This window comes from Neovison vison, chromosome 7 (genome assembly GCF_020171115.1).
Source record: "Neovison vison isolate M4711 chromosome 7, ASM_NN_V1, whole genome shotgun sequence".
Taxonomy (NCBI): Eukaryota; Metazoa; Chordata; class Mammalia; order Carnivora; family Mustelidae; genus Neogale; species Neogale vison.
The window spans coordinates 102,985,018-102,996,596 of NC_058097.1; positions in this window are offsets into that span (position 1 = coordinate 102,985,018).

Below are 11,579 nucleotides of genomic sequence, written 5' to 3' on the forward strand. Positions count from 1 at the left end.
ACAAGCTATAAAACTGAGAACTTAAACTCAGTAGAGTTCAAAACTGAAAATATTTCCCTCCCCTGCCCCCAGAAAGAAGTACATCAATGTTAGTGTAATTCTGAAAGAAATGTACATATTGATAACATGAAGACATCCCTACAATCAGGGGAAAAATTGTAGGTCAGAAGGTAGGGTAAAATCAGTCCAGAAATTCTTCATTTTTCCTGGCATGCACTCAGTAGAAGTATTCCTAAGCACTCTCTATACTACAAAAAAAAAGTAATTTACAAACTTTTTTTTTTTTGCTTTTTGCTTTTCTCTCATCTTTTCTTTTTTAAAAAATTGGATAGATAAAATAAAGAGTACAGAGATATGTGGGCAACATCATTCTCCTTTGGACTTCTGACCCCACCATCTGCAGTGTCAATCTCCAAAGGTCATTTATCAATTTGCTGTGTTTCCAGAGGTAGTTGGTGCTGGTGTTTTTCAAACATTTTTATATCTCTATCCCAAAGTAGGAAATACACTCCCTATTACAACCCATTAAGCAATTATATAACTAACAAACACTATTTACCTTTACCATATATAAGGAAAAACATAAAGGTGATATCAAGTGACTTCATCAATATTTAAATAAAACCTGGAAGAATCCCAAAATAAAAATGCAAACATTAGAGAATATTGGTTGCAATCCACTAAGATGATTTTTGCAACCTACCAATGGTTGCCACCGAATTTGGAAAACACTGATCTCTAATGTATAGATTTATATACTCCAATTTTTAAAAAACACAAACTATAGAATATTATACAAACTTCTGCGTTCTTCCTTTTGCACTTAACTTTTTGGGAGATTTTACTATACTACTTTTAGGTTTGCCTATTCTTCTTTTTTTTTTTTTTTAAACTTTTTTTTTTTTTCTTTAAAGATTTTTTTTATTTATTTGAGAGAGAGAGTGTGAGAGAGAGCATGAGCGAGGAGAAGGTCAGAGAGCGAAGCAGACTCCCCATGGAGCTGGGAGCCTGATGTGGGACTCGATCCCGGGACTCCAGGATCACGCCCTGAGCCGAAGGCAGTCGTCCAACCAACTGCGCCACCCAGGCGTCCCAGGTTTGCCTATTCTTCTTAATGACTACATTATATTCCACTGTATGGACATACTAGAATTTACAGTTTCCCATTTATGTGCATTTAGATTCATTTTTTTAATTAGAATAAATAGTACTGCGGTGAACATCCTTAGATATGCTATCTAGCAGATGTATTTTTAGAAGTGGAATTTAAATTTTGATAGATACTGCCAAATTTCACTCCAAAGAGGTTGTACTCTTTGGAATGCCCAACAACAATGCAGTAGAGTGCCTATTTATCCAATCAGTGGATTATCAAACTTAATGCTTTTATGCCAATCTAATAGGTGAAATATTAAATCTTATGATCTAAATTTGCTTTTTAAAATACGAATAAAATTGAGTATCTCATTTAAATTAACATATAATGAATTCTTTGCCGCAGGGGTATAGGTCTGTGAATCATCAGGCTTACACATTTCACAACACTCACCATAGCACATACCCTCCCCAGTGTCCATAACCCAGTCAACCCTATCTCTACTCCTCTACCCTCCAGCAACCCTCAGGTTGTTTCATGAGATTAGGAGTCTCTTATGGTCTGTCTCCCTCCCAATCCCATCTTGTTTCATTTTTTTCCCCTCTCTACCCGTCATGACCTCCCGCCCTGCCTCTCAAATTCCTCATATCAGGGTGCCTGGGTGGCTCAGTGGGTTAAGCTGCTGCCTTCGGCTCAGGTCATGATCTCAGGGTCCTGGGATCGAGTCCCGCATCGGGCTCTCTGCTCTGCAGGGAGCCTGCTTCCTCCTCTCTCTCTCTCTGCCTGCCTCTCTGCCTACTTGTAATCTCTCTCTGTCAAATAAATAAATAAAATCTTTTAAAAAAAAATTCCTCATATCAGAGAGATCAAAATTGTCTTTTTCTGATTGACTTATTTCACTTAGCATGATACCCTCTAGTTCCATCCACGTCACTGCAAATGGCAAGATTTCATTTCTTTTGATGGCTGCGTAGTATTCCATTATATATATAAATATATAAAAATATATAATATATATGCATATATATTATATATTATATACCACATCTCCTTTATCCATTCTTTATTCATTCATCTGTTGATGGACATCTAGGTCCTTTCCTAGATTACATAACTAACAAAGCTACATAAAACTCTATTTACCTTTACCATATATGATAAGGAAGTTTGGCTATTGTGGACATTGCTGCTGTAAACATTCGGGTGCATGTGCCCTTTTGGATCACTACATTTGTTTCTTAGGGTAAATACCCAGTAGTGCGATTGCTGGGTCATAAAATAGCTCTATTTTCAACTTTTTGAGGAACCCCTATGCAGTTTTGAGAGTGGCTGCACCAGCTTGCTTTCCCTTTTCTCCACATCCTTGCCAGCATCTGTCCTTTCCTGACTTGTTTATTTTAGCCATTCTGACCTGTATGAGGAGGTATCTCACTGTGGTTTTGATTTGTATTTTCCTGATGCCAAGTTATGTGGAGCACTTTTTCACGTGTCTGTTGGCCATCTGGTTGTATTCTTTGCAGAAATGTCTGTTCATGTCTTCTGCTCATTTCTTGATTGGATTATCTGTTCTTTTGATGTTGAGTTTGATAAGCTCTTTATAGATTTTGGAAACTGTCTTGATGATGACAGCTTTGTAATAGAGTTTGAAGTCTGGAATTGTGATGCCATCAACTTTGGTTTTCTTTTTCAGCATTCCTATGGCTATTTGGGGTCTTTTCTGGTTCCATTATAAATTTTAGAATCATTTGTTCCATTTCTTTGAAAAAAATGATGGTATTTTGATAGGGATTGCATTAAATATGTAGATTGATTTAGGTAGCATAGATATTTTCATAATACTTGTTCTTCCAATCCATGATCATGGAACATTTTTCCATTTCTTTGTGTCTTCCTCAGTTTCTTTCATGAATACTTTATAATTTTCTGAGTAAGATTCTTTGCCTCTTTGGTAGGTTTATTCCTGGATATCTTATGGGTTTGGGTGCAATTGCAAATGAGATCGACTCCTTAATTTTTCTTTCTTCTTTCGTATGTTGGTGTATAGAAATGCAACTGATTTCTGTACATTGATTTTATATCCTGACACTTTACTGAATTCCTGTATGAGTTCTAGCAGATTGGAATGGGTTTTCCACATAAAGTATCATATCATCTGCAAACAGTGGGAGTTTGACTACTTCTTTGCTGGTTTGGATGCATTTAATTTCTTTTTGTTGTCTGATTGCTGAGGCTAGGACTTCTAGTACTATGTTGAATAACAGTGGTGATAGTGGACATGCTTCTGTGTTCCTGAATTTAGGGGAAAAACTCTTAGATTTTTCCCACTGAGAATGATGTTCGCTGTGGGTTTGATGATATTGAGGTATGTACCCTCTATCCCTATACTTTGAAGAGTTTTGATCAAGAAAGGATGCTGTACTTTGTCAGATGTTTTTTCAGCATCTTTTGAGAGTATCATATGGTTCTTGTTCTTTCTTTTATTAATGTATTGTGTTCTCCTTAATACCCACCACCAGGCTCATCAATCCCCCCAAACTCCTCCCTTCGAAACCCCTGTTTGTTTCTCAGAGTCCACAGTCTCTCATGGTTCATCTCCCCCTCCAATTTACCCTAATTCACTTTTCCTTTCCTTCTTCTAATGTCCTCCATGTTATTCCTTATGTTCCATAAGTAAGTGAAAACTGTATGATAATTGACTTTCTCTGCTTGTCTTATTTCACTCAGCATAATCTCCTCCAGTCCCATCCATGTTGATAGAAAAGTTGAGTATTCCTCTTTTCTTATAGAGGCATAATATTCCATTGCATATATGAACCATATCTTCTTTATCCATTTGCCTGTTGAGGGGCATCTTGGCTCTTTCCACAGTTTGGTGACTGTGGCCATTGCTGCTATGAACATTGGGGTACAGATGACCCTTCTTTTCACTACTTCTGTATTTTTGGGGTAAAGTAGCACAATTGCAGGGTCATAGGGAAGCTCTATTTTTAATTTCTTAAGGAATCTCCATACTATTTTCCAAAGTGGCTGCACCAACTTGCATTCCCACCAACAGGGTAAGAGGGTTCCCCTTTCTCCAATCCTCTCCAATACTTGTTATTTCCTGTCCTGTTAATTTGGCCATTCTAAGTGGTATAAAGTGGTATCTGAATGTGACTTTGATTTGAATTTCCCTGATTGCTAATGATGATGAACACTTTTTCTTTTGTTTAAAATTTTATTTTTTCAGTGTTCCAAGATTCATTGTTTATGCACCACACCCAGTGCTCTATGCGATATATACCCTCCTTAGTATCCTTCACCAGGCTCACCTAATCCCCCAGCCCTCTCCCTTCCAAAACCCTGAGTTTGTTTCTCAGAGTCCACAGTCTCTCATGGTTCATCTCCCTTCTAATTTCCCCCAATTCACTTTTCCTAATGCTTCACAAGTAAGTGAAACTATTTGATAATTGGCTCTCTCTGCTTGACTTATTTTGCTCAATCTCCTCTGGTTCTATCCATGTTAAAAGTTGGGTATTCATCCTTTCTGATGGAGGCATAATATTCCATTATATATATGGACGAATCTCCTTTATCCATTCATCTGTTGAAGGACATCTTGGCTCTTTCCACAGTTCGGCAATTGTGGCCATTGTTGCTATGAACATTTTTTCATGTGTCTGTTAACTATTTGTATGTCTTCTTTAGAGGCATGTCTGTTCATGTCTTCTGCCCATTTTTTGACGTGATTATCTGTTTTCTGAATGTTGAGTTTGAGGAGTTCTTTATAGATCTTGGATATCAGCCCTTTGTCCATAGTGTCATTTGCAAATATCTTCTCCCCTTCTGTGGGTTGCCTCTTTGTGTGGTGCCTAAACAATGAATCTTGGAACACTGAAAAAATAAAATAAAATTTAATAAATGTATTGTATCACACTGATTGATATGCAGATGTTGAACCAACCTTGCAGCCCAGGAATAAATCCCACTTGGTTGTGGTGAATAATCCTTTTAATGTACTTTTGATCCTTTTGGCTAGTATTTTGGTGAGAATTTTTGCATCTATATTCATCCAGGGTATTGGTCTGTAATTCTCCTTTTTGATGGGGCTTTTGTCTGGTTTTGGGATAAGGTAATGCTGGCCTTATAAAATAAGTTTATAAATTTTCCTTCCATTTTCTATTTTTTGGAACAGTTTCAGGAGAATAGGTATTAATTCTTCTTTAAATGTTTGGTAGAATTCCCCTAGGAAGCCATCTGGCCCTGGGCTCTTGTTTGTTGGGAGATTTTTGATGATGGCTTCAATCTCCTTACTGGTTATGGGTCTGTTCAGTTTTTCTATTTCTTCCTGGTTCAGTTTTGGTAGTTTCTATGTCTCTAGGAATGCATCCATTTCTTCCAGATTGTCAAATTTGCTGGTGTATAGTTGCTCATCATATGTTCTTATAATTGTTTGTATTTCTTTGGTGTTGGTTGTGATCTCTCCTCTTTCATTCATGATTTTATTCATTTGGGTTCTTCTCTTCTTTTTGACAAGTCTGGCCAGGGGGTTATTAATCTTATTAATTCTTTCAAAGAACCAGCTATTAGTTTTGTTGATTTGTTCTACAGTTCTTTTGGTTTTTATTTCATTGATTTCTGCTCTGATCTTTATTATTTCTCTTCTCCTGCTGGGTTTAGGCTTTCTTTGCTGTTGTTTGTTTAGCTCCTGTAGGTGTAGGGTTAGGTTGTGTATTTGAGACCTTTCTTGTTTCTTGAGAAAGGCTTGTATTGCTATATAGTTTCCTTTCAGGACCAGCTTTGCTGTGTCCCAAAGATTTTGAGCAGTTATATTTTCATTTGCATTTGTTTCCATGAATTTTTAAATTCTTCTTTAATTTCCTGGTTGAGCCATTCATTCTTTGGTAGGATGCTCTTTAGCCTCCATGTATTTGAGTTCTTTCCAACTTTCCTCTTGTGATTGAGTTCTGGTTTCAAAGCATTGTGGTCTGAAAATATGCAGGGAATGATCCCAGTCTTTTGGTACTGGTTGAGACCTGATATGTGACCCAGGATATGTTCTATTCTGGAGAATGTTCCATGTGCACTAGAGAGGAATGTGTATTCTGTTGCTTTGGGATGGAATGTTCTGAATATATATGTGGTGTTCATCTGGTGTCATTTAAGGCCTTTATTTCCTTGTTGCTTAGATGATCTGTTCATTTCAATGAGGAGGGTGTTAAAGTCCCCTACTATTACTGTATTATTTTTGGTGTGTTCCTTTGATTTTGTTATTAATTGGTTTATATAACTGGCATCTCTTGTGTTGGGGCATAGGGCATAGATATTTAAAATTATTAAATCTTCTAGTTGGACAGAACCTTTATGTATGATATAGTGTCCTTCCTCTTCTCTTATTATAGTCTTTGGCTTAAAATCTAATTTATTTGGTATAGGGATTGCCACCCCTTTCTTTCTATGTCCATTAGCATGGTAAATTTTTTTCCACCCCCGCACTTTAAATCTGGAGGTGTCTTTGGGTCTAAAATGAGTTTCTTGTAGACAGTATATTGATGGGTCTTTTTTTTTAATCCATTCTGATATGCTGTGTCTTTTGATTGGGGCACTTAGCCCCTTTACATTCAGGGTAACTACTGAAAGACATGAATTTAGTGGCATTGTATTGCCTATAAGGTGATTGTTACTGTATATTTTTTCTGTTCCTTTCTGGTCTATTACTTTTAGGCTCTCTCTTTGCTTAGAGGACCCCTTTCAGTGTTTCCTATAGGGCTGGTTTGTTTTTTGCAAATTCTTTTAATTTTTGTTTGTTCTGGAAGCTTTTGATCTCTCCTCCTATTTTCAATGACAGCCAAGCTGGATATAGTATCCTTGGCTGCATATTTTTCTGATGTAGTGCTCTGAATATATCATGGCAGACTTTTCTGGCCTGTCAGGTCTCTGTTGCCAATCTAGTATTTCTACTGTTGTATGTTACAGACCTCTTGTCCTGAGCTTCTTTCAGGATTTTCTCTTTGTCATTGATACTTACAAGTTTTACTATTAGATGACAGGATGTGGACCTATTTTTATTGATTTTGAGGGGTGTTTTCAGTGCTCTAGAGTTTTGCAGTTCTCATTGATTATTGAACCTGGTCAATGTTCTTGACAAACATCTTGGCTGGACGTTCTTGCTGATTTGGGGGAGGGGCCTGTTACAGTGATTTTTCAAATGTATTTGCCTGAGCCAGAATTGTAGCACCCCTGCCAGGGGCCAGGCTAAGTAATCTGCTTGGTTTTGGTCTCGGGAGCTTTTGTTCCTTGAATGCTTTCCATACTGTTCTAGGGGAGCTTTTGTTCCTTGAATGCTTTCCATACTGTTCTAGAGGACGGGAATGAAGATGGCACCCTCCCAGTCTCTGGCCAGGAGGAGCGGAGAGCTCAGGACCTCAATCCTCAGTGCGCCCTCAGAGAAAAGCAGTCAATCCCTCTCGTCTCCCTGGTCTCCAGCCGCACTCGTGCTCACCCGGCCTGTGACCAAGTGTTTCTATCTCTGACACATGGCCCTGTTTGAAGTCCCCAAATCCAGCAGATTCCTGCAGTGCTGCTCCTCCTGGAGGAAGAAGGTGGGTCTCCCAGATCTGCCACTTGTAGGGTCCCTGCTCTAAGAGCAGTGGTCTGACTGTGCCTCACATCACTGTTTAAGGTAACCTGGAGCTGAGAGCCCCCTCCTCAGCTATGTCTCTGCAGCCAGCTTCCCTGCTCTGATACCTGAGAGCTCTGCCACACTTATATACCCCTGGTCTTTTTGTGACCCCATGGGACCTGAGACCGCACTGATCCCTCAAGGGCTCCATCCCCCTGCTTAGCCTCTGGAGTGATGTCCCTCAGTGGAGCAGACTTCTAAAAGTTCTGATTTTGTGCTCTGCTGCTCTACAACTTGCCAAGAGCAGCCCTTCACCCAGTGGTCTCTCTTCCTGTATGTCACCCCAGATTGACTTCTCTACACATTCTACCTTCTGGAAAGTGGTTGAATTTCTGTTCCTAGAATTGCTGGTCTTCTCTTCTTCGACCTCCTGTTGAGTTTGTAGGTGTTCAGAATGGTTTGATAACTACCTAGCTGAACTCCTGGGATCTATGATATCTGCCATCTTGCTTTTCCTCTAAATTGAGTATCTTTCACATGATAAAAAGCCAGTTGCATTTTTTTCTGTAATGTCATTTTTCACTAATTTTTTTCTATTGCTTTTAAGAAATGTCTCCAACTGGGGCACCTGGGTGGCTCAGTGGCTTAAGCCTCTGCTTCCAGCTCAGGTCATGATTCCAGGGTTCTGGGATCAAGCCCTGCATCGGGCTCTCTGCTCAGCAGGGAGCCTGCTTCCCCTTCTCTCTGCCTGCTACTCTGCCTACTTATGATCTCTCTCTCTGTCAAATAAATAAATAAAATCTTTTAAAAAATGTCTCCAATTGATTTATTTAGAACTCTTTCTGTATATGGTGGAATATACATTTTTATTGATTGCTTTTCTATTTAGTTTATGGTATTTTTGTCATGAGACATGCAAAAATATTTTTTAGAGCAGTCTTTTTTTTTGGACTTATTTTTATTTTTTCATTGTAACTGTAGTCTTTAATTCCTATCCCTTATTTCTTCCTATTTCTTCCATTCCCCACCCACCTCTTCTATGGTAACCATCAGTTTATTCAAAGTAGTTAAGAATCTCTTTTTAAAAATCTTTCCTTGTTTTGTTTCTTAAATTCCATGTATAAGTAAGATCATATGGTAATTTGTCTTTCTCTGACTGAGTTTACTCAGGATTATACCCTCTTGCTCTGTCCATGTTGCAAATGGCAAGATTTCATTCTTTTTATGGCTGAATCATATTCTGGTGTGTGTGTGTGTGTGTGTGTGTGTGTGTATAGATATAGATATATAATCACATCTTTATCCCTCCATTGATGGATACTTGGGCTTCTTCCATCATTTGACTACTGTAAAAAGTGCTGCACTAAACATAGGGGTTCATGTTAGTGTTTTTATATTTTGGGGGGTAAATACCCAGTAGTTTGATTCTTGGATCATAGGGTAGTTCTATTTTTAATTCTTTGAGGAAGCTTCATACTGTTTTCCACAGTGGCTACACCAATTTGCATTTTTACCAACAGTGCAAGAAGGTTCCTTATCGCCACATCCTTGCCAGCATTTGTTTTCTGTGTATTTTGATTTTACCCATTTTGACAGAAGTGATATCTCATTGTAGTTTTGATTTGCATTTCCCTAATGATGAGTGAGGTTGAACATCTTTACATGGATCTATTTGCCATCTGTTTGTTGTTTATGTCTGTGTCTATATCTATTCATGTCTTCTGCCCATTTTTTACTGGATTATTGGTTTTTTGGGTACCTAATTGTACCTGTTATGTATAGATTTTTTAAAAAAAGATTTTATTTATTTATTTGACAGAGAGAGAGAGATCACAAGTAGGCAGAGAGACAGGCAGAGAGAGAGGGGGAAGCAGGCTCCCCACTGAGCATAGAGCCTATGCGGGGCTTGATCCCAGGACCCTGAGACCATGACCCGAGCCAAAGGCAGCGGCTTAACCCACTGAGCCACCCAGGCGCCCCTCTGTATAGATTTTTAATACTGACCCATTATTGGATATGTCATTTACAAATATCTCCTTTCATTCAGTAGGTTGCCTTTTAGTTTTGTTAATTATTTCCTTTGATATGCAGAAGCTTTTTATTTTGGTGTAATCCAAAAATTTTATTTTTGCTTTTGTATCCCTTGCTTCAGGAGACATATCTAGAAAAATGTTGCTACAGCTGATGTCAGAGAGGTTAATGCCTATGCTCTCTTTAAGGATTTTTATGGTTTCTAATCTCACATTTAGGTCTTTAATCCATTTTGAGTATATTTTTGTGTGTGATATAAGAAAGTAGTTCAGTTTCATTCTTCTCTATGTGGCTATCCAGTTTTCCCAAAAGCATTTGTTGAGGAGACCTTTTCCCATTGTATATTCATTTCTCTTTTGTCAAAGATTAATTGACCTTATGATTGTGGGTTTATTTCTGGATTTTCTATTCCATTGATCTATGTGTCTATTTTTATGCCAGTACCATACTTTTTTTTTAAGGTTTTATTTATTTGAGAAAGAATGAGAGAGTGAGTTTGTGAGCATGAACAGGGGAAGGGGCAGAGGGAAAAGCAGGCTCCATGCTGAGCAGGGAGTCTGATGTGGGAATTGATCTTGGGCTCTGAGATCATGACTTGAGTCCCCAAGTGCCCCTACACCATAGTGTTTCAATTACTACCACTTTGTAATATAACTTAAAATCTGGAATTGCATACCCCGTATTTTGTTTTTCTTTTTTTAAGATTGCTTTGACTATTTGGGATCTTTTGTGGTTCCATACAAATTTTAAGATTGTTCTAGTTCTGTGAAAAATGCTATTAATGTTTTGACAGGGATTCCATTAAATGTGTAGATTACTTAGGTAATATAGATATTTTACCGATATTGTTCCAATCCACGAGCATGTAATGTCTTTCCATTTCTCTGTGTTATCTTGAATTTCTTTCTTCAGTATTTTATAGTTTTCAGAGTACAGGTCTTTCATCTCTTTAGTTAAGTTTACTTCTAGATATTTTACTGTTTTTTTTTTATTTTACTGTTTTTGGTGTAATTGTAAATCGGATTGTTTTCTTAATTTTATTTTTTGCTGCTTCATTGTTAGTGTATAGGAATGCAACAGATTTCTGCTCATTGATTTTGTACCTCATAACTTTACTGAATTCATTTATTAGTTTTAATTGGTGTCTTTAGGGTTTGTCTATGTTTGTTTGTTTGTTTGTTTCTTCTCTTTTTTTCTTTCACTTCCCTTCCTTTCTTCCCTTTTCCTTCCATTCCCTTCCCTTCCATTCCCTCCCTTTTCCTTCCCTTCCCTTCCCTTCTTTCTTTTTCTGATTTTACATAAACTCCATGGCATCCATGGAACTCAAGTTCACAATCCCAAGATCAAGAGTTGCATGCTATACTGACTCTGCCAGCCTGGTACCCCTAGGGTTGTCTATATATAGTGTCATGTCATCTGCAAATAGTGAGAATTTTACTTCTTACTGACCAGTTTGGTTGGATTTTATTTCTTTTTCTTGTTTATGGCTAGGACTTCCAGTACTCTGTTGGATAAAAGTGGTAGGAGTGGACATCTTTGTCTTATTCCTGATCTTGGGGGAAACGCTTTCAGTTTTTCCCCAAGGAGTATCGTGTTTTCTCAGGGTTTTTCAAATAGCCTTTATTATGCTGAGATATGTTCCCTCTAGACCTACTTTGCAGAGGTTGGTTTTTGAGTGTGTGTGTGTGTGTGTGTGTGTGTGTTTTAAACATGAATGGGTGTTGTACTTTGCCAAATGCTTTTTCTGCATGTATTAAAATGATCACATGTTTTTAATCCTTTCCATTATTCATAGCATGTTGATTATTTGCAAATATTGAACCATCCTTGAATCCCAGGCATATATCTCAC